This window comes from Symsagittifera roscoffensis, chromosome 5 (genome assembly GCF_963678635.1).
Source record: "Symsagittifera roscoffensis chromosome 5, txSymRosc1.1, whole genome shotgun sequence".
NCBI classification, from domain to species: domain Eukaryota; kingdom Metazoa; phylum Xenacoelomorpha; order Acoela; family Convolutidae; genus Symsagittifera; species Symsagittifera roscoffensis.
In genome coordinates this window covers 36,538,451-36,565,034 of record NC_087066.1, presented here as the reverse complement: position 1 = coordinate 36,565,034, position 26,584 = coordinate 36,538,451, and the positions used below count along the sequence as shown (strand labels likewise).

Here is a 26,584-nt window from a genome sequence, read left to right as displayed (position 1 = left end):
AAAAAGAAGCGGACCTACGATGCTGCCTTGAGGAACGCCACTAGTAACAGTACGTGGATTAAAAATGTGCGCGTTTCTACGAATACACTGTGATCGGTTACAGAGATACCACGAAAAAGTAACAAGAAATCATAATCGAAACCATACATTGATAGCTTGTTTAGAATGATATCATGACGAACAGAATCAAAGGCTTTACCGAAACCAAAATAAACAGCAGCAGAAGCAACGTTGAAATCACTAATTGTTGTGATAAACTTATTAAATAGGTATACTGGTAGTAGATTGTTTGATTTTCCAAAGTTGACAAACTAATTTCCACGGTTTCCAAAGTTTCACAACCAATTTCCAAAGTTTCACAACCAAATTATATTTCTAGCGATCAGTCGGTTCATTTTAATGTCTTATTTTTATTTTCGCTTTTAATCGCCAACATGTTTGACCTCGAAACTTTCCGAAATTTGAACGACGAATTGAAATACGAGCTGCATAAAGACTTGGTCGAAAATGTTACTTATTTTAAACGAATTATCGAAAACTGAACTGTATCAACGAAAGAAGAAGAAAGAAGAAACAAATTTATTGATCTAGAAAATTTTAAAAACACGGTCAATTCGAAAATTACAGAAAACAAATTTGAAAATGAATGGAGCAAGATTGGAACTCGGAGCAGAAATCAGAACAAACGAAGCGAAAATAACCAAGAAAGCAAGAATAACCAAGAAATCAAAATACAAGCAACCAATATTCAAGACGAAAAATTCGACCAGCAACGAAAACATTTATTTTTACCACGAGAAGGAGAATATTCTGGCCTATTACTGGGAGACTCAATTGTTAACAGAATCAATGGGGAACAAATATCGGAAAATGTGTTGGCGAGAAGATTTGGTGGGCACAAAATTTCTGCATTGCTGGAACGCGTGAGAAACAGTAAATCGCGACATTTTAAACATGTAACTACGCTAATTGGAATAAATGACTGCCTCTCAAGTGATTTCGACGCGAAGGAAGCCGTGAGTAGCTTAGAAAAACTAATTTATCTCATAAATCATAAATTCTCCCCAGAAACAATTTCACTATGTACTGTAACTCCCTTAGGCGCTTTTAGAAAAAATTTTAATCCAAATGTACAGAAGCTAAACAAGCAAATTCTTAATTTAGTACGGAATGTAAAAGACTTGGGCGAAGTAAAATTGGATATTTTAGACATAAACAAAAATTTTAGTCAAAATACCGATGCGCTTAGCTCGGATGGTTTGCATCCTTCTGATGAGAGTGTTGAAATTTTGGTGCAAAGTTTTAGAGATTCTTTTAGAGGTTCTGATATTAATGCAAACACATGTGAGATTACAACCTGCCCCAGAATGAAGCAAACCCAACAATCATCAAATTTAGATCCAAAAACGGCAGAAATGTTACAATTTTTCCAAAACGGTGCAAAATTTTTTAGGAAATACTAGTTTCGCATTTTTTCTTGGTGCAATCTTTGGCGATTATTTAATTTATTTAAGTTATTATGCTGAATATTAAATTCTGGTTGTTTTGTGCAATTTTCTAATTTCCAAGGCTCAGATGGAAACTAAAGAAAAAACTATTGTTTACTGGGGCTATCTAAGCTGCCAGCAAAAGATATTATCATCGAAATGTGGGATAAATGAGCGGAGAGCTACCACACTGACTCATCTTTTCCTTTTCGCGTTGTTACTGACCCAAAGTGGGGATGTTGAAAAAAACCCTGGTCCTATTGAAACCATTGAAACAGTCTACGGTATCTGCTCAAAAAATTGTGCAAATCTTAAATTTGTTCATTTGAATTTTCAAAGTATTATTAGAAAACGGATGCAATTGAAAAAATTTCTTGATGATATGGGCGAAAATACAATTATAGGAATTTCCGAAACGTGGCTTAAAAAAGAATATAGTGACAATTTATGGAATTTCCAACCTAGAACGCATGCGATGTTCAGATATGATAGGCAATCAGCGGTAAAAAAGAAAGGCGGTGGCGTTTTGTTAAATATACAAGTCAAATTGGCTCCGAAATTGAGGCCTGATTTAAATTTATTTGATAAAGAAAAATATGAGTCACTGTGGGTTGAGTGCAAATCTACATTTAACATTTCGAGTAAAGAAAAAATGTTAGTTAATTTGTGTTATAACCCAAGCAGATCAAACTTTATTGATTTTTTGGAACAATTAACGCTTAACATAGATAATGCATTTTCAGTTTCTAATAAAATTACGCTTATGGGTGATTATAACATAAATTATCTGGATAGCAAAGAAAAAGAAAATTTAGATTCTATAATTATTCGATATGGGTTGAAGGTTTTTTGTCCAAACGATGAGACCAGAATTAGTTCCTCAACAAAAACTCATATCGACTACATAATCAGTGACTATGAAACAAACTGCATTGAATTTTGTTTTGATACACCTTATAAAATCGACCATTTTGCTTCATTTATTTTGACGGATATAAAATGCGGCAAAATTTTACCGAGGATAATTTCGACTTTCAATAAGAAAAATTATCAGAAAAATGAATTTTGCAATTCACTCTCCGCTCTTCCTTGGTATCTTTTATATCAATGTACAGACGCACAAAACATGTTCTCGACGATGATTTATTTAATTTCTTGTGCTCTACAGCAACATGCTCCTATCGAAAAAAAGTTTGTTCGTAATTTTAAACCAAAAAACGTGTTGAAAACGGAATGGTTCGATTCAGAATGTCAGCAATTGTTGACTAAGAAACAGAATTCACTCAGATCATATCGCAGTCAAAGCACAAGCGATAATTGGTCAAAGTAACAGTTTTTACGTAATCAAATGAGCCAATTGATTAGAAGTAAACAACTCGATCATTCAAAAAATTGTTTTTCACTTCTCAGCACTATCCAACAAATATGGAAATATATTAACCAAGTTAGAGGTACATGTTCTGGCAACAATCGAGTTACAGTTCTACGAAGATCCTTCTGTGAAATGATAACCCAAGAAAAAAAAATTGCCAATCATTTAAATTATATTTTTTCAAACTTAGGCGAATATTTCGGCGCTAAAAAGCCTCCGAATTACAACAAATCTGCCTCTGAATCTGCATCTTTTCATTTTCAACACATTACAATGAAGCAATGCTTTGATATAGTTCGAAAAATCAATGTTAGAAAACCTCTCGGACCTTGTACCGTACCTGCTTGGGCAATAATTGACGGTCAATCAGTTATAGTTCCACATTTAACTTTTGTCATGAATACTTGCTTAGATGAGAACATTTTCCCGATCGAACTGAAAAAAGCAATCGTAACTTCTTTGTTTAAAAAAGATGACCCAATGGATGCAAAAAATTATCGGCCAATATCAATAACTTGTGCTTTTTCTAAAATTTTTGAAAAAATTTTACGTGCCCAAATAACAGAACATCTTGACAAATTTCAAATAATGACACCATTTCAATTCGGATTTCGCAAAAACATATCAACACAAGATGCTCTTGTTTATGTGACAGAAAGTTTTCGAAATCAAATAGATTCAAAAAAAAATCGTACATACAGCTTTATTAGATCTGTCCAAGGCTTTAGATTCTATTTCGCATGAAGTTTAAATTGAAAAAATGCTTTCTCTCGGTTTTTCAAATGGAGCAAATGCTTTAATTGCTAGCTTCCGAAACAAACGTATTCAAAGAGTAAACGTCAATGGAATTTTTTCAGACTGGATTGAAAAAAAACGAGGTGTCCCACAAGGAACGGTACTTGGTCCATTGTTGTTCAATTTATATGTTAATGACATTCAAGAGCGATTATATGAAGGTTGTTATTTAGTTCAATATGCTGACGACTGTTTGGTTTTTTCCTCTTCTATAATTTCTGAGGATGCTTTGAATCGATTGCAAAAATTACTCAATAATCTAACGGAATTTTTTGCAGAGAACCAATTGAATCTGAATGCATCTAAATCGAAATTTATAACATTTTGTCAAAAAAATGATAGCAAAAATGTGGATACTGATAAACTAGTAATTAGTGGGCATTATGTAGCCAAAAAGTCAGAATGCAAATATTTAGGCATAATTCTTGATTCAAGTTTATCTTTTCATGCTCAAATCACAACAATTCTCCAAACAATGGCCCAAGGGATTAAAACTATTGATACAATTGGACAACAACTGCCGACATTATCATTAGTTGCCTTGCTTCATTGTCTTGTTTTATCACATTAAGATTATTCAGCAATTTTTTTACAACAAATTAATGCTACTTTGATGCTATCTCTGGAGAAACAGTTGAACTGGGCGCTAAAAAGAACATATTTCAGATCGAAATTTAAATCTTCTTCCCTTCTTCGCATTAGCAAATCGTTCATTGGAATCGAGAAAAGAATTGAGTTAAAGTGTATAACATACCAATATCTTACAAACAAAGAGAAGGCTTTTGAAAATACACTGAGACTACCGACTGCCAATTATAAGCTCAACGAAAGAACGAAACAAATTATTTTTGACAAACATTGTTCGACTGCTTCTCCACAAAAATCATTTTTTCATTTGACTTCTAAAAAATGGAATTCACTGCCCATAATTTTGCGCAATTTAGAAAAATCGAAAACAGAATTCAAGAAAAAATTGAAAGAATTTTACGTGAGTGATTTGAGAAACAATCCTTTATGTACTAATACAAATACGTGGCGTGATTTCCGTTTTTGCTAGTTCTATATGTTTTAATTCAGTTTATTTTTTCAAACATTGCTTGAAAGAGAAACTGTATATACTCTGTATATACGCTGTATAATTGTACTATCTGTAAAATTGTTTGTAAAGTTTTATTACCAGCTTGTTCCTTATTCTTAAATCTTTATTTTTCTATAGTATCCGAAACTTCATATACTTTAATCAACCAATTTCCGAACTGTAACCGATTTTGTTTATTGCTTGTTTTCTGATGTTTTGTTTTTGTTTGATGTAACCAATGAATTTATAACCAATTTTATTATTTACACTTTGCTACACTGATGCCTCGGCTCTTTATTGTATAGTAATTCAAGTGTTCTTTCTTCTTCTTCACTAGTGTGGTACACTTCTTCAAGAAACGATAACAACTGTGTTACAGTTGATCGTTGTTTTCTGAAACCATGCTGAGAGTTTTACAAATGTTTTCGAATCTTTGGATATATATGATTTAAATATATGGATATATATGACATACACTTGTTTATTTCAAAAGATTTTCATTCGCAAATCAAAGTGTTCGTTTTAATTGCATATTCTGCAATCAAAGATTCGATAAATGTCTTTCATTCGCAGTTTTTCTTATAGAGTATTTTTGATTGTTTTCAGATTATGGACAGACATGTGTTGTTTAATTTTGAATCTGAGTCTAAAAGGAAAACTGTCAAGGCGGAGAAGCAAAGGTATATCATAGTTTCATCGTTTGCGGAACGATTATGGCAGACGTTGAGAATAAAATGAACGAATGAACCCTCTTGTAAAAACTTCATTTGGAAAGAGGCAGAATTTTCCTGTTTAGAAGTGTGGTCCCGCGAAATGATTTGAAATATGTGATTTAAAAGGGTTATCAATTCCCAATAATAGTAGTTACCTTTCCTATATTTCACTCATGAGCCTTTGATAAATTTATCGGACGTTTTAAATTCTGATTTTCCAGCCTACCTAAATTAAAATATTTCATTACCCTTGCGATAAGCAAGGGTTTTGTAATAGAGTACAAGACTTTTTTCGCGTAAACAACTTTGTCCTCAAGATCTTCACTTCTACAAGTGAAGATCCCGTGGACAACTTCTAGAGGATCTTCACTTCTTGAGATTCTTAAAAATTCAAATAAAAATACTATCAGTTGGCTTGTAATTAGTTTCAGGTTGTAATTATCTTTAAAAAAAAAATTCTCAATTTTTTCGATTCCTGGTTTTCGTCCTAGTTTTTTTATCGGTTCAATTTCCGTTTTTTAACACCATTTGTTATCTGGTAGAGTTTTTGTTTATAAGTTTTTAAAGCATGGGTTTTGATCCAATTTAAATAGTTTTTACCAAAACTGAAACTTCACAAATTTGTAAGTTTCCCATGCCTGATTTTGAGTTTTTTCTCTTTTTTGTTTTCTAAATTTTCAAACAGTTCCAGTGTATGTAACAAACGTATTCAAAGTTACCAGAATTCAACCTGACATTAACCCATATCTTATCATATAGATTGTTGAATTTCCATTTGAAATACTACTAAAATGAACACTTTAATTGCAAAATGATAATTAATATTATTATGCAAGTGTAAGTCACACAACTTTTCTGGGTTATATATTTATTAACAAAATAAAAAAAATAATGGTTAGAGTTTAAACATCAAATAAATTTAAATTTTTTCCATATGTTGCCATAGAAGGATCTTCACGAAAAACAGATAGAAAATACTCCTTTGATTTAAATTTCATAGTCTTGTAAGTTAAACTGCTGCTGTTTATGTTTGAATTTGCATTTTGAATTTGGTTCCAAAAAAGAACTGACTTTCTGAAAAGAACAATTTTCGATGTAATGACTGCTGAATCTTGCTTGAAATTTGTTTTTTTAGTTCTTTTGTTTTCTTCAATTGTGTTGTTCACGTGCTTGATTTTTGTGCATGCCGGTAGTAGTTTATGTTTGATTTTCCATAGATGGCAAACCATTTTCCAATCGAGAAACATGCCAACCGGAAGTACCTTGTATTCCAGCTTAAGATCGGATGAAGAATCAAAATTTCTTCTGTCACAGCAGGTCTGTATAGCTCAACTCAGTTGTTTTTCAAACGAGATTATTAGATTGGATGTCAAACTGCTTAATAGTTTTGCTGGGTAGTGCAGATGGCTTATGACTAAAGCGTTCAATAAAAGTAATCGGTTTTTGATTTTCAGTGGTTTTTTTTATCGATTGTAATGTTTTGATCCCACAAGCCATTTTTTTAAATATATTTTTAACTTCTGCCTGAAAGGTTAGAAATTGGTCTAGAATTACCCCCAAATAATTAATTTCTGGCTTTTCTTTAATTTTTCATCATCTAATTTTATACTGAGCTTTGAATTGTGGTTTCTGTCTTGATGTTTTTTGCTAAATTTTATCAACTTAGTTTTCTTTGTGTTGAGTTTTAGAGAATGTTTTGTCAAGTACAGAGACAACTTCTGACAGGATTTTTCAAGTAGCTGCAGAGCATTTTTGATGTCATTAGCATCACAAAATAGTAGTGTATCATCTGCATCTTGTACCACTTTACAAGATTCAGTTAATTTTTTGTTAAAGTCATTTATGTATAGGTTGAAAATTAGGGGTCCAAAAATTGTAATGACTGCTGAATCTTGCTTGAAATTTGTTTTTTTAGTTCTTTTGTTTTCTTCAATTGTGTTGTTCACGTGCTTGATTTTTGTGCATGCCGGTAGTAGTTTATGTTTGATTTTCCATAGATGGCAAACCATTTTCCAATCGAGGAACATGCCAACCGGAAGTACCTTGTATTCCAGCTTAAGATCGGATGAAGAATCAAAATTTCTTCTGTCACAGCAGGTCTGTATAGCTCAACTCAGTTGTTTTTCAAACGAGATTATTAGATTGGATGTCAAACTGCTTAATAGTTTTGCTGGGTAGTGCAGATGGCTTATGACTAAAGCGTTCAATAAAAGTAATCGGTTTTTGATTTTCAGTGGTTTTTTTTATCGATTGTAATGTTTTGATCCCACAAGCCATTTTTTAAATATATTTTTAACTTCTGCCTGAAAGGTTAGAAATTGGTCTAGAATTACCCCCAAATAATTAATTTCTGGCTTTTCTTTAATTTTTCATCATCTAATTTTATACTGAGCTTTGAATTGTGGTTTCTGTCTTGATGTTTTTTGCTAAATTTTATCAACTTAGTTTTCTTTGTGTTGAGTTTTAGAGAATGTTTTGTCAAGTACAGAGACAACTTCTGACAGGATTTTTCAAGTAGCTGCAGAGCATTTTTGATGTCATTAGCATCACAAAATAGTAGTGTATCATCTGCATATTGTACCTTTACAAGATTCAGTTAATTTTTTGTTAAAGTCATTTATGTATAGGTTGAAAATTAGGGGTCCAAAAATTGTACCTTGAGGTACGCCTTGGTGAAGTGAGATCCCAATAGATCCAGTATTATTCACTACAATTTTCTGCTGTTTTTTGTTTATAAAGCTATGAATCATTTCATTGCTGATTCAGATAATCCCAAATCATTCCATTTGTTCTTTAAATGTTCGTGGTTGATAGAATCGAAAGCTTTGGATAGGTCTAAGAAAGATACGGCAACTTATTTGTTTTCATCCATTGATTTGCGGAAGAACTCAATGCAATAAAGGATGGCGTCCATCGTTGAATATGAAGTTCTGAAAACAAATTGGGTGTTGCTGAGCAGGTTTGTAGATAATAAGTATTCATTGATTTGTTTGTATAGTAGTTTCTCAAAAACTTTAGAGAGTGCACCTGTTATGGAGATTGGTCTTCAGTTCTCTGCTATTTCTGGGCCAAAAATTGTACTTAATAAATTCATTTATAAGAAATGTAAGGTGTGAATATCTTTCATTGCACCCATCTTTCAGAGCCGTGGCTGGAAGATCAGAAGGTCCGGGTTGTTTATTTGCGTTTAAACTTGTTTATTCTTTTTTACATTCAATTTCACATACAAACCGGAAACAAAACTTTTGATTCCGTTCATTTTTGGTCCTTGTGTTTTTGATGGTCGATACAAATACATTTTTGTTATTTTTTTCCTCTTCTAGAAAACTTATAATTCAAAAAGTTTGCCATTTTGGAGTTGTTTGTTATTGCGTCACCAAATGAGTTTTTTAGTAGTGTGGTTTTGTTTGCTGATTTTTTCGAGTTTCTTGTGTCATAAGCTATATTCCATTTCTGTCGCTCAGTTGTTTTAGGATTAAATAATTGACAACTTCTAAGTTATAGGGCGTTAAAATTGTATCGAAGGAATCTTTTTCTTGAGTATTTAAATAGTTAAGGTTGTAGTCGCCCAAGAGAACAATATTTGAATTATAGGATTGTGCGAAGTCAACTGACAGAGCAAGTTCATCGACAAACTCTATTTTGTTAGATTTATTTGGATTATAGGAAATATTTAATAGTGTTGATCTTTCAGTTTTGTTCTTTGATGTTTTAAATTCTACCCAGATGCTGTCATTTTTTTGATGAACTAAGTTTAGATCTGTGTGTAGTTTAGGGGTGTAGGATTTTAGGAATGAGTATCATGACGCCCCCCCCCTCCCTCCTTTTGTTTTTTTTGCTTGCGACTGCTGATCTATCACATCGAAAGGAGACAAAATTATCACTATCTAGTGTCCATAAGTTGTTATCGTTAGAGTCATTAAACCATGTCTCAGAGAACCCATAAATTGTGTTTGATCCGCATGTATTTACTAGTTTTCTTAGACTGATGATTTTTGTTTAAATTTAGGTATAGAATTTTTATGTTGTTTGCGTAATCGTTTAGTTGCTCCGATATGTCATTAAATTATACAATTGGACCTGAATTTGGGTTGATGTCGCCGCAGCATAAAAGTGATTTTGACAATAAAATTAATAATACGAGAAATATTAAATGAGTAAAAATCAAAATTACTAATAAATGATAAAGGTAAAGTGCGCTGGAGAGGCACTATAGTGATGTTATAGGTGCGCTTGAGAGGCACCCAATTTGAACTCATGGAAAAAAAATTTGCAACCCATGGAAACTTATTACCTTTTTCGAATTTATTTTCCGAAAAAGATTCTTTCGTTGCAATCGATGAACATAAGCGCAAAGAAGCTAGTTAAGAGGTTATTTGTTAACATTGACGTTTTTGAAAACTCCAAAACAGAAACCCAGACTTATACCATTTTCTTCCTAACTAGTTTTAGCGATAGTAACTCTGCATAGAATTATATGAGGGGTATGGAGGCAAAGCAAGGTTATTGAAATTACTGCGTGACCTTTGATAAGTATGGATCCGATTTACAGAATTGTTGTTTTGCTTCTGATTGTTGAAGTTTTGTACACTTTTTGAGCGGGGTAGATTACTAGAATATTGGCATATGAAAGATCTGAGGCAGTTGCGTAAAAAAGGGACACCATGCTGGTCATTGTAGTGAATATTTTCCCAATAGAAAAAGCTCGTTGTTGCTTTTATCATTGTATTAAGTTTCAGCACTTGATAACAAGATTTAAAGCCGTTGTGCAATTAATATATTCATTATACAAGTCCACGTTTTTTTGCCTCTACGTTATCCAAAATTGGTGGTATTTCGCATATTACCACTGTTTCAAGGGTGAATTTTTGCACTTATAATTCATCCAGTTCCTCAAATTTTATCGAGAAGTCATTCAAATTTTCAAATTTCCTCTTTAAAATAGATTTAGTGCCTTTCTGTATAATTACGCATTTAAGTTCCGAGTTTGGATATTTAGTTAGCACTTTCACAATATTTTATTTTCACAATATCTAATAATATCCAATCATCAACAACCAAAGTTAACAGGAGTACCCCAGAGATTGGTCTTGGGTCACATCATGTTGTTCAACATTGCAACCTATGATTAGACACTTAAGATCCCGAAGGCCAGATAACAAAATTTGCAGATGAATCACAGATGTTGCTGAAGAAAACGATTGTTTGAACCAGGTTCTGAGTTCTTTAAGCAAATGGTGTTTAAAAAATGACTTTGTACCGAACAAAAGTAAATCGAAAATGTTGGCAATATTTTTAAGAAACAAACCCCCGGCCCAGAAAACAGTCTCGCTCACAAAATAAGTAGTGCGGGTGACTCACGAAGAAAATTAACCTTCGAAAGCCATATTTCTTCACTAGTATCTTCTGTTATTTAGATTAAGAACCTTTGGACGTCTATATAACGACATCGAGAACCTCTAAGAGATCCTGCTCGTCAGCATCTTTACACAAGCATAGCTTATGTGATAGTATGAACTCCCTTTTTTCCAACCTAAGTCGCAAATATTTGTGTTCATTTTGAAAGTTCATTTTGATCAATAACCAGAATAACCATTAAGTACAGAAAATGCTAAGGATATTAACACAGACTGTTATATTGCAAATGGCAATTTACATTGCAAATTCAAGCAGTCAGTTACATAACAATTCTTATTGACTGAAAAAGAAGGTGTCTACGAAAGTTAATGCTCTTATCCCTAACTTTACTAGGTCCCAATAAATATGCAAATACAAATTGGAATTGTTTGGGAGAACACCATTAAGCCAGCACTGCTCGTTTTCAGGTATCATGGATTTGTAGCGTAGAGGTAGGGAAGGAGACCCGTAACAAAATAAGAGGGTCCGAACCTGGGCAGGGTCGGATGTTTTAAATGAAATTTTTCGTATACTAGTTAAATTTCGTCCGCTCTATAAATTGAGGCATGTTAGTTGGTAATTTTTTTTTTCCAATTTGACTGGTACTGCTAATGCGTCATAATTGAATTGCGTCACTTAGCAATTATGTAGACTCATAATTGGCGTGCGTCTCTTAAGAAATTTTGTAGACTCATTCAGTTTTTCCCAGTAGCGTTATCGGTCATATTTTTGCTTGTGTATGCGAAGTGCAACTTTGCCTCTGTGTCAGCTATGGCATCTCAGTCATCCAGTACCAATACAAACCTCTCAGCTATTGAATAAATATAGAAAAAAGCATTAAAGTTACAGAATTAATTGAACAAGACGCCTTACTGCTGAATTAGCTAACCATCTAGACCACATTCTCCACCCACTTATTCCATTGTATGCAATCATATGCAACCGAATAACTGTGCACCAGAGATCTGCGTTTCAACGCCAATTTTGAAGAAAAAATGGGAATGTTCCCAGCTTGTGCTGTAAGACACTACGGAAAAAAGTCAAGTTTGCTATTGTTCCGACTTTCGTAACGAAAGTAACCGAATATTTGTGCTCGCGGGTGGGTTTTTTCTTCAGACAAATTTGGACTGATTAACTAGCCATTTTTGAAGGAACTATTTATATCATTCCAAAGCTATTGTTGTCTTGAGCTTAAATTTGAAAAGATATTTCACCTATGATCATTTTTCGTAAAGTTATGGGGGTTTAAAGATTGCCATTTTGGCCGATTTGGGACAATTAACGCGCGATATATTTCGCGCTATTAACGCGTAAGCGAAGATTTAATCCTTTTAAGAAATCGTTCCAAATTGTTTCAAGGAAGCTTATATGCCATAATTGATTTGTTAATAGGAGCGAAATTTATCACTTGGTACTTAATATGGCGTGTGAGGGATGTTTTTACAAAAAAATCTCAATTTAAAAAAAAATTATTATTTTTTTTACATTTAAATTTTTCATGTCATTACTGCTCCATAGAACTTAAAAGGCAGTCGGAACATTCAAGGCTTTGCCCTGATACGAGCAGTCTTGTTGTTTATAAAAAGTGAATGTGTTTCAAGAACTAAATTCATCTTTATTTCTTTCTCTAATTAAAAATGAAATTCTTCTTTTATGTCATTGACTAAATGAAAATGTTCCTCTCTTGTGGTTGATTTTGGTAGTAGATTCTGTCCTAAATTATGCATAGACTTACCTGCCTCTCCATCTTTGAAGTTTGGTAGAAATTGAATGTAGCTCAAGAAAATTTAGGTGCCGATACATGAAGTTGCAGCATTGTCTTAATGAACTTGTGAGCCAACTGGTCCCTAAATCTGGAAATTGCGATGGGTTGAACTACTCAACTGTAGAGCTGGACAGAGCTCCACAACATGCGAAGCTGAACTATGTTGTACGCTATGTAAACCAACTAGCTGAGCATGTGCTCAGTTTGGCGAAATTGCAGAACGTGACACTCACTGTCGGGGACAGTTTGATTGATGACTGTTTAAATACGAAAGTAAAAGTGGACACTGAAGAAAGTTTGTGAGTTTTGATATTTATTTGACTTTGTTCGTCTTACTTTAATATTTGTAGTGATGTTCTTTTCAGAAGTGATAACTATTCCCGTGAAACTGCATATCAGGACACCTATCAATGAAGATAAATTTTCGTTGGGAAAAGCTAAGAACATTAAATCCGGGTATGTTTTTCTCATATTTACACCAGCAATGCTTGTGTTATAGTATGAACTATCTCTTTTTCCAACCTAAGTCGCAAATATTGTTGCGACGCAAATATTGTTGCGATAAAATGTGTTCATTTTGAAAGTGTTCATTTTGATCAATAACCAACTATTAAGTACAGCCAATGCTAAGGATTTTAACTCAGACTATTAATGTTCCGACTTTTGTATCGAAAGTAACGGGATATTTGTGCTCGGGGTGCTTTTTTTTTCTTCAGACAAATTTCGACTTCTTAACCAGCCATTTTCGACGTGATTTTCATGTATCATTCAAAAAGTATTGTTGTCCTGAGCTTAAGCTTGGAAAGATATTTCACCTGTGATTATTTTTGGTAAAATTAGGGGGTTAAAAATTGCCAATTTGGGACAATTAACGCGCGAAATATTTCGCGCTATTAACGCGTAAGCGGAGATTTAATCCGTCATAGAAATCGGTCCAAGTTGGTTGAAGGAAGCTTATTTGCCATGATTGTTTTGTTACTAGCAGCGAAATTTATCACTTTGTACTTAATATGGCGTAAGGGGGGATGATTTTCACAAAAAATCTCAAATAAAAAAAAATCATTTTTTTATTACATTTAATTTTTTTCATGTTATTACTGCTCCATAGATTGCTCTATAAGTTGAGGCATGTTAGTTGGTGAATTGAAAATTTACTGGTACTGCTAATGCATCATAATTGGCGTGCGTCACTTTAAAAGTTTTGTAGACTCAAAGTTTTATTCATGCAGTTTTCCCAGTAGCGTTATCGATCATATTTTTGTTTGAGTATGCGAAGTGCAACTTCGCCTCCGTGTTTAAATTATCATTCCAAATTTTCTGGTAATCATAGGCATTTGAAACTTTTAAGAGTGAAAACCCTTCATTTTTTGTTTTTATGCTTGCGATGATGATTCTGGCTGGAACATTATGTACTACCCTCACAGCAACTGGCCATTCTTAATTTTAAAATGTTTCAGCAGAAGATGCGCAAACGAGTTCGAGGTTCCCGCAACCTTTTCAAGACTTTTCATAACACCACAGAAATTGAATATAACTGGATTTGAACCTGCACGACAGCGGAAAGCATTGACAAGTAAATCAGATAGCATGCCGAAACAAAATTCAAGTGCCGACGACAAATATCATCCTAAAGCCAAGAAGTGCCTTTTTCCGCCCCAGGACAGCGCCAGTGGTATCATAAGTGTGCTATGGGTACGTGTTTTTAATTTCTACTAATACTTATGTCAAGTGTTCATGAGATTGTTTTTTTAACCAGTTTAATGTGACAAAGCGGTTTGTCAAATTTTGAGCTATGTTTAAGGGAAAATTTTTTAACGCTGATTTTTAAATTTAGTCCGAAATTGATTCACCTTTTCTGAAGTACTTCGCGGTTGAAGTCTTATGAATTCAAGTCACGATATAGTTTTTTTTTTACTTCTCATGTTATGGGTAACGGTTTAGTCCATGTCTATTCTGTTTGAATTCAGTATTAGTTGGATGTGGATGTGTACTTTATAATTGATCATACTTTACCGTATGACAGAGGAAAATGGAGACCAATAACGAAATAATTCTCATAACTGTTAGGGCACTGCATTCAAGGCGTCGATTATGAAAACTACATTAGGAAACTATAGAATCAGATGCTGGGCGGAAACGGAAAGTGTGTTTTAAGTGCTCATGTTTTTTCTGAGTGTTCATGGAAGTGGTCGTCAAGGAGTCAATCAACCGGCAGTGAATGATAATCCCTTCAAAAGAAACTACTTGAATATGAATAACCAAGAAAATTTGAGGGCTATATTTTGTATAATATCTTTTTTTTCGGAGCTAAAAAAGCAATTTCTGCAGAGGAACAAGAGCCAAAGCGGGTTTGGAAGCAAAAAATAAATAAAGGCTGTATAAATTACTGGCTTTGCTACTTTTTCTGTTAGAGAATTTTTTGGTGTCCTAACCTTATTTATGAACCCTAAATCAATATGTTATAGAATTTTTGTTCGATAAGTAATTATCTTGAAGGTTAAGCATGATGTACTGATTATGTCGTGGTTAAAATAAAAAAGTGTTCCCTCACTGAATAATTAACGACCCGAGTCGAGATTTTTCACCTAATTTGAAGCAAGATTTGAGCGGTTTGAGCGGTTTTTTTAGACAATTACGCTCAAAATCTTGCTTCAAAATGAGCGGTTTTTGAACGGTTTATCTAAAAAAAACGCTCAAAAACCGCGCAAGATTTGAACGGTTTTGAGCGGTTTATCTAAAAAAACCGCTCAAAAACGGCGAAAGATTTAATAATAAAAAGTCGACCACAGAGGATTCGAACCCGCAATCTTCTGATTCGAAGTCAGACGCCTTATCCGTTAGTCTATGCGGACTTGCTGGAAGCTTAATATTCGCTGTATTTGTTCTACTGAATATTACTAGAGTTGATGTCCCTTACTAGAGTTAGATGTCCCCTAACTAGAGAGAGAGGGGGGGGCACGTCGTGGTTGGGGGTTTCGTGGGGGGATGGTTAAACGTGAGGGGGTTACGTCGTGGGTTGGGGGGTACGTTGAGGGGGGGTACGTTGGTGGGGGGGGGGAGTTTGTTGGATGTTGGATACGTTGAGGGGGTACGTTGGGGGGAGGGAGTACGTTGGCGGGGGGGGGGGGGGGGGGGGGTTGGGGAGTTTTGCAGAGAAGAGAAACGTTGAGTCTGGGGCCTCGACCCGGGAAGACCGCTCAAAATCCGCTCAAATCTTGCTTGAAAAACCGTTCAAAAATCACCGCAAGAAATGAGCAGTTTTTGAGCGGTTTTTTAAGCAAGATTTGAGCGGTTTTTCCAAAAAAAAACCGCTCAAATCTTGCTGGAAAACCGCTCAAATCTTGAGCGGGATCTCGACCCGGGGAAACCAATCAACAAATATTCTCTCCAATTTTTTAATTCAAATAAATTAGTTTCCTAAAACAAAATTGTCTATTTTTCATTCATCATTTTCGGAGATCTTTTGTTTTATTTTTTGAGCTTGTAGACAAAAACCATCACCGGCTAAAAGATCTGGTATACTAAGTAAAAATCAATCAGGATGATGTGATTTGCAGCTGAGCTCCGAGAAAATATTTTGAAAAGATCTGATACAATTTTCAAATTTCCTGAATAGTTTTGAAAAAATAAGATAAACAAAGCTTGTAAAGCAAGGTCATATCATGTAATCTGAGGTAATGCGATTTTCCGCTGATCTTCTTAATGCAGTTAGGAAACTATATGATGAAACTATATAGGAAACTTATGATAGTGACACTTGATCCAGAGTGATGGTTTTTTGCTGATCTCTGAAGCAAGTGTTCATCGAAAAATTAACTTTCACTGACTGTTCATGTTCAAAAACTTAGTGCGATTTTATGCTGATAGTGCTTCAACAAAGAAACTAAGTGTTTGTATAACAAAGTTTTTGGTATAATCAGGGGACAGAAGAAAAAAGGAATTGGGAAGCAATGCGATTTTCTACTGACCTCTGTGAAAAAAATATATGATAGTTGCTAAGTTAAGTGAAGTTTACCGAATCACTTGATGCAATTTTGTGCTGAAAGTGATTCTTCGAAGGTTAAGTATTTTATCAAAAACAAATATTTGCCCCTATAAATTTACGTTTGCGGTCAGCTTAGTGTATTTTACGAACCTTCTTTTTTTAAGCTATTTTGCAAATAAAAGTGCTCATTAAAAGTGTTCACTTATTTGGAAATTTCACCATAGCATTGGAAATTACATTGCATTTGTTCTCTACTTTGTTTTTGACTAGTATTTCGTGCCAATTAAGCCTCCTTGGCTGAGTGATTAGTGCGTGCGACTAAATCTCTAGGTCGCAGGTTCGAGTTTCAGAGGTAACCGAATATCTACAAATTCGAGGTTTTTTCCATTTTTTCATTATTGCATTTTGTAGAGCTTCTTCTTTTCGTGTTCTTGCAAGTTTTTGCGAAGCGAAGCTTCGCCTATGTGCTGAAATTTATCTCCTTACTGACACATAACAGATAAGTTCTGCAATCACACAGTTTTTTTTATTCCGAAAAAAAAACAAATGAATAGGCTTGAAAGCGAGTTGAATCAGTACGCAAAATGGTTAACTTACTCTTGCTTCAAAAATTCCGCTTTGGGAGTAATTTGGGACGAATTTGGTGTTTTTGTTGAAACATTATCGCAGAAACCATATCTTGTTGTTTTAACGGAAACTTGGCTAAACGATTTTTCCGATCTGAATGTTTTTTACCAGAATATTTATCCAATCCAGGCAAAAAAGGAATGGAAATAGAAACGGTCGATAATATTTGCACAAAAGAAATTCACATACTGGCCGCGAAATCAAAAATCAAATGAAACCAGTTCTATATAACGGGTAGATATAAGTCGCCAGGAACAAAAAATGATAAATTTATTAATATTTTATTGATAAACTCGTTTGATCTTCGCTTAGATTCAGAAACAAAACATATTTCATGTGGAGATCTGAACATATTTATTTCTGAGATTCAAAACAAAAACATAATTTAATTGATCAAATGAAACTGAGCGTTAACCTGGTGTCCCAAGAAAATAGTCTCACCAGGATAGCTGCAACAAGTAGTACTGCTACAGATATAGTTTATGCGATTTTTGATTTCAGAACTACAGTATCAGAAAATAGGGTTTCTGATCATCATGTTTGTTCAGCTGAACTCAGAATCAATAAGGGCTGCAAAAACATCAAAGAAATGAATAGGAAATGGGTTTGATTGAAAGACGTTGAATACAAAATAGAGTTCAATTGGAGCCTAGACAAACTAATTCAAAAAATATGACGAATTTTCAGTTTTTAAATGCAAAACAGCTTGATTCTTTTAGCTGAACTTTTTATTCAAAACTTGAACCTTATGTACCCATTCAACCAAAGCATAAAATTTTTAGAAATTTTCTGGATCGATAATGAAGTGAAAAAGGCTTGCACCGTTAAGAGAAAACTGTTAAAAGTCATTAAGACTTGAAAACGGAAAACTCGTTAAACAGTCTGAAAAAAACTCAGAAAAAAACTCATTCGAAACGCGAAAACAGATCACTCTGCCGTTGTATCTATTAAAGAGACATCACAAAGTACAAAAAAGTGTGTCCACTTTAACAAAGACTTGAAAAATGAGAAGCAAACTTCTGGGAATAAAACAGACAAAAATACAACCGCTGAATATCTTAATGATTTTCAGTCAGTTGGTCCAGAGCTGGCTAATATTTTTAATGTAATTTGTGACAAAAATGAAAACACTCAATTTCAATTTATCTTTTGGATTTTGACAATCTAGAAGTATTTGATGAATAATCGAACTTTTTGAACAAAAAACAGGATCACAATGAAGATAATTAACCCAGTAGTTTCCCCCATTACTTAGTGATATCTTAAATATGAACGAAACTTATGATCCAAATTGTCTGAAAGTTGTCCATTACAGGGAGGCAATCGATTTTTGTGTTGCAATTATCGAATAATTTCTCTCTTTCCTATTTTCGTTAAACTTCGAGAATTTCATCGAAAAATGCTTGAAGTTTTTTATCAAATTCAAAACATTATCGGTCAAACAATTTAGTTGCCAGAAAAAAAGGTCCACAGTTGACGCCATAGTGGATCTCTTCAAAAAAACATTTTAGAGGGCAAACCCAAAATAGTGGTTTTTTAATATGTAGTAAGATTTGTCCAAGGCCTTTAATACAGTTGATCATTCAATGTTCTTGCAAAATATCGAATGTTTGGCTTAAGGGGCCCTGTTCAATCACTCCTAAAATTGCATCTCTCTGATAGAAAACAGTTTGTGTCTCTTTTAGGTGTTCTGTTGAATATGAAAACAGTGGAAACTGGAATCCCGTAAGGGTCAGTAATTGTCCCAATTTTTTTCCCTGCTGAATATAAATGATCTTTCTGAAGCAGTACAGAACTCTGAAATCATTTTGTTTGCTGATGACACAATCCTTCATGGAAACATTGAAAATCACGTTGAAAACAATGAAATCGATCTTACAGGAATATTAAAACGGATAGCAGCGAATAGAATGACACGAAATACAGGAAAAAAAGCTCCTGCAATTTAAACAATCTTTTTCTTTAAAAACCAAAATGTCAAATATTTAAGTTTACTCATTGGCCAAAAACTTTATTCTTCGGAATACATCGACCTTATTCAGAACAAATCTCGATTCTTTTTTACAAAACAAGAAATGATTTTTGAAAAATTGTTATCACAAACTTATAGGCAATATTCAACCAATTTCTCAGTTGATTTTGGTTTTGATTTTTGGCACTGCAAATTAACCACGTTGTTTGTGCTTCAACGTCAGCAGAGTTTTTTTTCTGAGAATGATTTTAGGCGGAATAAATTTAAAAAAATAAGTATTATCAGTCGAACCGAAAAAAAAATACACAAAATAGACACGACTTAACTGTCTAAAAACAAACAAAAAATTGAGTATAAATAACAAAAAACGGTTATCTGTACGTACGCGTAAACTATTCTTTGTTCTGACTAAATTCGACACCGATTTTTTTTCGAAATTTATCGATTTGACGATAAATTTGTTGATTGAGTAGATTTTTACGCAGCGTAAAATACAACTACATTGTTGATTGGGAATCTTTAATCGGTCGCTAAATTGAACGATTTTTTTTAAATAAAATAAGTTATGATGGGTCATACTGCCTGATATGTCTTCATATCTCTGACTTGTTTTTCTAAAGAAACTTGTTGTCAAGAGCATTGAATTTTTTAAATCCTTTTTTGGCTTTTCTAAAATGATCAGATTTTCATATAGTTTCGAAGTATTTTTTGACTACTTTTCAAAAAGTGTTCTTAATTCAAATAAATTTTGACAAACGTATGCTTATCAAGAATTGGAAACTGCATAGCTTGAAATGCGTTTTTTTTCATGTTCTTAAACTTTTTAATTGTTATAGATCAATTAGACGTTAAATTTTGAAAATAGTGCTTCTGTTTCACATATTTCCGTTTTTTGCCAATCAGATTATGCTTATGTTTATGAAGGAATATCTTTCTCGAAAGTAGACCAAAAATCAAAAATTTCAAAGCGGTTTTTCTCGACACGGAAAACTTGTTCGAAATTTTTTAATTTCGTTCGAACCACGACTGAAAAGCCTTTAATTTGATATATTACTCAGTCCTGTCCGATGATTGTTTGTTGCAGCTGATTTTGCGTGGAAAACAAAAAGTTGACAAAAAACTAAAACACCCGAATGCAAAGTTCCTCCCAATTTTCAATGTTCGGAACAATAACTGTATCCAAGGTCATTGAAAGAGTAGTGACCTCTCAATTGACTGTTTTTCTAGAAGGTGATTAGCTTCTAGATACCATCCAGTCCGCTTTTAGAACTAAAAATTCCTCAGAAACCTGCTTGTTGAAAACGATGAATGAGATTTTATGACAATTTGACCAAAAACGCTCTAGTAATTGTGCTTGGAGTAGACTTATCAGAGGCTTTCGATACCATAGACTACAAAGTTTTGAATGATATAGTACATGGGCGGTTCAATATAAAAGGAGTGTGTAAGGACTGGATAATATCCTGCGTTAGTAACTGAAAACAAACAGTACAGGTCAATAACGGAGTCTCTTGAGAAACTGAAGTAGAGAACGGAGTCCCACAAGGTTCAATTCTTGGTCCATTTGTTTTCATTAAGTACGTGACAGCAATTGCCGATTATCTTAAACCTCTTGGGCTCTTACCAACTCTAATGACACCTTGATTTATGTATCTCTAGACAGAAAAGCAAACAATTCAAAAAATTTTGAAATTAATACAACGAAACTGATAACAAAGTTGCATGAGCTGAAATTGAAGATCAATCCAGACAAAACAAGTGTTCAAAAGCGAAAAGAAATAACCTGAAGCTTGAAAATCTAATTCTGGGAAACACAAAAATTGATCTTGTTCCTTTGATAACTTCTCTGGGCGTAAAGATAGATACGAAATTGAACTTTACGAGACATATAAATTGTGTCTGTAGCGCTTGCTATCTCCAATTCAAACACTGTACCGCATACAACAGTTTTTAAACCTTGAAAAAAAGTTTGCTGGTGTAAAGTCTTATTTTGAGCACTCTATTGTAACGCGTTACTGAACGGGATCTCGAAATGCAATGAAGAAAAATTGCAACTTGTCCAGAATGCATGTCAGTTCGTATTTGGAATCAAGAAGTTCAAATCATGCAAAGAGTTAAGATACAATTTACATTTGCTGCCTATCAAAGATCGAATTGTTTTTAAATCAATAGTTTTTATGCATAAAGTATTTCATGGCGCGGAAGTACCTGAATGCTTGAAATATCTTTGCTCGCTACAGAGAAAAAATTAAAGTGGAAGAGACGAAACTTGTTGAAAAGCCGTAGTTTAAAGTTATCATGGAATGGTCCACCTGACGTACCTCTAAAACTGCTTTTAACCTGCACTAGTTTTCAGAAAAAAATGCGTTTTCATTGCTTGCGTTCATCGCGTCGAAAGAAAATAAATCGAGCTCGCAGCGAAAAGACCTGCTCAATTGAAAAAAAAGCAAAAGCCGTTTTTTTTGGAAAATTGTCCACCTTGACAGTGTGGAGGAATGGTCCAACATTATTCTCGGATCCTCGCTAGTGTTTGGTGTTCATCTTAGAAACTTAAATATATTTCCTGCCCTGGCGGCGCAATAGCAACCATGTGCAGTGAGAATGTCATGAAAGACTTAGATTAAATTAAATAAATTCAGTCATTTTTGTTTTTGTTCATTGACACTTTTTTAACTCTCTGTTGGCTGTATTTGAGTTCCATTCTTCTCTTCCACTATTCTTTTTTCAGACCAGCTTTGATAATTTTTGTTTGAAAATTGGATCTCTTCAACTACCTCCTTCCCCCTTTTCGCAAAACGGGGAGATTCAATACTAGTACAAAATTCACGCATGATGAACCGTTGAATTCGATTTGAATCAGGAGATCAGCAACTTTTTGTTCAGCAAAATTGTTAAAAATGAGTTTTTTTTTGCTTGCTAGAGCTAAATTAGCTTGGAATGAGACGTTTTTATGATGAGATATGTTTGAAAACTGTGTGATAACGAATGTGAAAATTGTTAGGCTGAGTTCGCTCTTATGTTCGGATTAACTGCTCTGGGAAAATATAGTTGGACTTATTGTGAAACTACCGAGACCATACCTATTGTTAACCAGTAGCTTTACAAGTGTTCTTAATAGTAGTGGCGGCTTGACTGTTAATGACGTTCCTCTTAGGCCACCAACAACAGCGTGCTAGAGGAGGAAGAAGATGATCTGGCAGGAATTGAGCCAATGACTGATCTGGAGGACTCTGTTAACGTCTTGTTACGGGAGACATTTGGAGTTGAAGACGGAGAGTTGTCTACGTTTTTGAGCTCTGATGACCTAAACTTCTGAATCGGAAGAGACTGCTCATATATTTAGAAAATCAATTTTTCCTTGATCGTGCAGTTATTACCGTTGAAGTACCTTTTTAAGTGTTAATGAACGAAGTGAGATATCGCTTATTTAGTTCTTATGCTTTTTTCATGTAAAGTATTGGTTGTTCACGCGGTTTGGATTTGGCTTTTTTAAGTTCAATTCAAATTCGATTGAACTTAATTTATTGCTTATTCAGTTCTTGTGCTTTTTCCTATGAAAAGTCTTGGTTGTTCACGCTCAAATTAGATTTTTTCGCGGTTTGGATTTGAGTTTTCTAAGTTTAATTCAAATTCATTAGCTAATTAGAAGGAGCATTACGCTCTCCAATATACAAATAATTAGCACGAATATAAATATCGCGAAATAAAAAGAAATGGGTTTCAGTTTCAAAAATGCACTTTGGGTTAGTTTTTTTGAAAAAAAATTATCATGAAAGAATTCATTAACACTTTTCCAATGACTGTTGACTATGTTAACTTGTTTTTATTTAGTTTTTAATCTATTAGTCTAAATTTGCAAATTATTGTTATCTCTCTTGATGAGAATTTGATTTTGTTATTTGTTTATGTTAAACGATTATTTCAGTTCAGAAAAAAATTGGTTATATAGAAATTGTGAATTCAATTTAGTTTGTTCTCGATTTGTTCAGATGAAACCGATCTTGAGGTAGATCAGTAGCAGATTTGGGACTTGACTCCCTGCCCAACCAAAGGGCCCACTTTGATACTGTTTTAGGACGTCCCATCCCTCAGGGATTCGGCCCCCTGTCCACCCAAATATCCAATTTTGTACTATTTAGGGAGTTTTTCTAAAGTTTTTCTAAAGGCACCTTGGAGGCAATATATACTGTTTTTGAGGGGAAGCGTGCGTCGAAAAATCAATTCGTAGGTCAAAACCTTTCGAAAAATTGTTGTTACATGTGAATATTTTAGTACATCTAGTTTGGTCTGACTTTTGTTTATTGACGCCCTTGGAGCTGTCTGTCGGCTATTTTGATTAGTACCTGCCATCTTGCGTTTGAGTTGTTGAAGTTCTAAATCAGCGCGTGTGTGTTATGATTGATTACAAGTGGACGATTATAGCTATAAATTTGATTACAGTTGGACGATTATAGCTATAAGTTTACGTATTGATTAAGACGTTTTTGCAATGGCGCACCAGGTAGGAAACTGTCCGAGAACAGAAAAAAACCCACTAGGAATAACGGCATTTTGGCCGTGTTAAGTGCACGGAAGCACCAATGCTTTGGGAGCACTGGATAACTAGTTTTACCTGGGCGATAATTGCAAAACAGGTTTTATCTCACGCCAATTAATTTTGCGAAGACGTTAACAGCTGCCCAATTTTCGGATTTACCAGCGGACGTGCTCAGAAAAAAAACGTACGGAGGCGGAGCAGACATCGATCTCAAATCTGTGTTTATGCCTGGGCGAAAGGGGCAACATAAACTAGACAACCGCTTGCCCCATTTGGACCTAAAAACGATACGATATCCAAGGGTGCTGGACGCTTTCGAGAAAGCACGAAACAAAAGCTTCGAGACATCAATTACTGTCAAGGAAACAACGGGACGGCGAATCGTTTGAGATGTTTCATTCGGTGCTTAGTGATTTGGCAACGCAGTGCAACTTAGGTACCCTAGAGCGCAGAATACTACGAGACATTTTCATCGTCAATATGTCAAACAAGAAATCCCCTACGGAATTACTGCTCCAAAAAAGCTCCAGACGAGGTTTATCGGATAACTTTGTCTTAAGCAAAAGAGACAATTATGCGAAGAGTGATGCCCTGATATATTATAGTGTCGTCCTTTGAATCTTGTGTGAAATTGAACTTGTTCCATTTTTTTGTGGAGGTCATGGATTACCCGTCAAGATGCACCAGGATAGGGGTATTTATCTTCAAATCGTATTTGACCATGACCTTGTTCAAGTTGATGTTGACGTGTTTAGTCTGGAAAAATGTAAAAATTTACAAGTGTTCGACTTTGTTCTTTTTTAAACTAGATTTGAACGTTTTAGTTCGTTCGTACAAACTTCAGGAGTGAGCTCTAACAAACGTTCTATGTTACTTTTATATTTTGATTCGTGATCAAGTCCATTTTTGTTTCCACTGAAAACTTGTGAACAGTGTACTTTCTTTTCAGAAAGTTTTCTTGTAAACTCCCGGCCTACAAGTGTCCTTAAGCGGGCTTTGGAGCAGAGCGTGGTAATTACATTAGTTGCTCTATTGCTTGAGGTTCTAATTCGCATTCTGTTTTTTGTTTTGTTGCGTTATTAATTAATGTTTTTTGTTGATTGCCTTCACAATAATGTGCTACAATGAGGTTTGTGACCTGGGGCGTGGCGATGCAACGTCGCGAATCGTTGGTCTAAATGTGCTAAGAGGTAAGAATATTTACTAGTAGTAATATCAAAAGTTAAATGAGTCTGATAGTACTGAATATGGATCGCAAAAAGTTTTATAACCACTTGCCTTTTTAGTTTATCTATCGTATTTATATATTAATTCAGTACAAATTAATGAAGTGGTTAAAGATTGTACTGTAATATTTAGCTGAGATAGTTATATTGGGTGATTTATAAAATTTTTTAATTTCCTTGATTTTTTGAATTTTAAAACTAGATTTTGTTATTTGGATGTTGTGGCCATGTATGTCTGTGAATGTGGTGCCGATATTATAATCAATGTAGTGCCTAACTGTGACGTCGGATGCCGTTTAAATTTTGACTAAATAAAGGAGGAGTTGCTACAAAAGTGTTCCAATCTTGCTGTAAAGGTTTACAAGTTTTTCGTAGTTCGTGATATCTTTTATTGGGAACTTGTAAACTTATTGGGAAGATTTAACGTCGATTGATTTGTTACTAATGTTGATGGTAGGGAAAATGATTTTGGTTGAGATGATGTTTTTATACCGTGCTGATTTTGGTTCACCGTGTGGGTATTTGTAGTTCGTCCAATACGGTAGTCTATGGGAAGGTGTTTGAGGATTGAACGGGTTCTCTTTTTCGCTGGGGTTGAACCTACGTAGTCTGAGCGTAGATTTAGTGTATGGAGGTGAGCTGATATTTGTGAGTGTAGGGTTTTTTTTCTATTGTAGTGGTTTGCAGGGTTGATAAAGTTGAAGGTTAAGATGGTGAAGTTATGTTAAATTGAACTCTCGGTGTTCTGAGATTCCTGTTGTTTCATCGGAGATGAATTGTCTTTCAATTGCAATTTTTTAGGATTGATTTTGACGGTGGTGTCTGAATCTGTTTAATTCTTATTACAATGACGGATATGTGTTATACGTTGGTTGGTACTGTGGTTCACTTAAAGGTGCGATATGATAAACTGGAGTCAATTGTTCTCATAATAGGGCTTGTCGGTCTTCCTAGGTATAGGGTTTTTCGACATACAAAGTTCGAGTAGATGCTTGTGAGTGGTTGAATGTATACTTGAACTATCGGTTGTGTGGAGATTTTTGGGTAAAGTTTTGCGATGGGTTGGTTGGTGGGGAGTTTGTTTTTGGGATTTGATCAGCAATCTTGATGTTATTTTGCCTTATGTTTGTTTCAGTTTAAGAAGCCTTATGGTCTTGGTAGTATTCGTCGACAAAAATGATGAGCATTATGACATCTAATTCAAAGCTGATTAATGCTCTTCTATGTCAATTATAGAGTGTCAGGATTCATGATGCTACTAAAGTTAGGAAAATTGTTTAAAGTTTTAAAAATTATTTTTTTTTGTGAAAAAGATATCCTAACATTTAAAAGGAAGGGTTTTTAAGGTAATGCTACCTGATTAAATGATCAATGGTTTAGAAAGAGTAAAAGTAGATTTGCGAGAAGGTTTTGAAAATTATGAATCAAATCCTAAAAACTGGAAAAGTTTTAATTATAAAGTCAAGAAAATCAGTGAAAAAAATGCAATAAGTTGGAAAAATTGAAAAAAGTGAAAGTTCTTTGAAAAGATCAGCAATTGGTTGTAAAATTGGCAGTCAGAAAGTGATTTCACTATTTGGAGATAATTTTTTTTCGTGTTCTTGTCGAGTGAGGTCGGATGTGTATCCAT

The 26,584-nt window shown here is 34.2% G+C and overlaps 1 protein-coding gene across 1 annotated transcript in view; it reads left to right on the top strand.

Annotated features, from left to right (window-relative positions):
* The first annotated feature begins 242 nt into the window (after window positions 1-242).
* Window positions 243-26,584, top strand: part of LOC134846715 (uncharacterized) — a 413,719-nt gene continuing 387,377 nt past the window's right edge. Inside the window, exon 1 of the mRNA XM_063864100.1 lies at window positions 243-269. The gene's annotated coding sequence lies outside the window, so the exon portion shown is untranslated. The remainder of the gene's footprint in view (window positions 270-26,584) is intronic.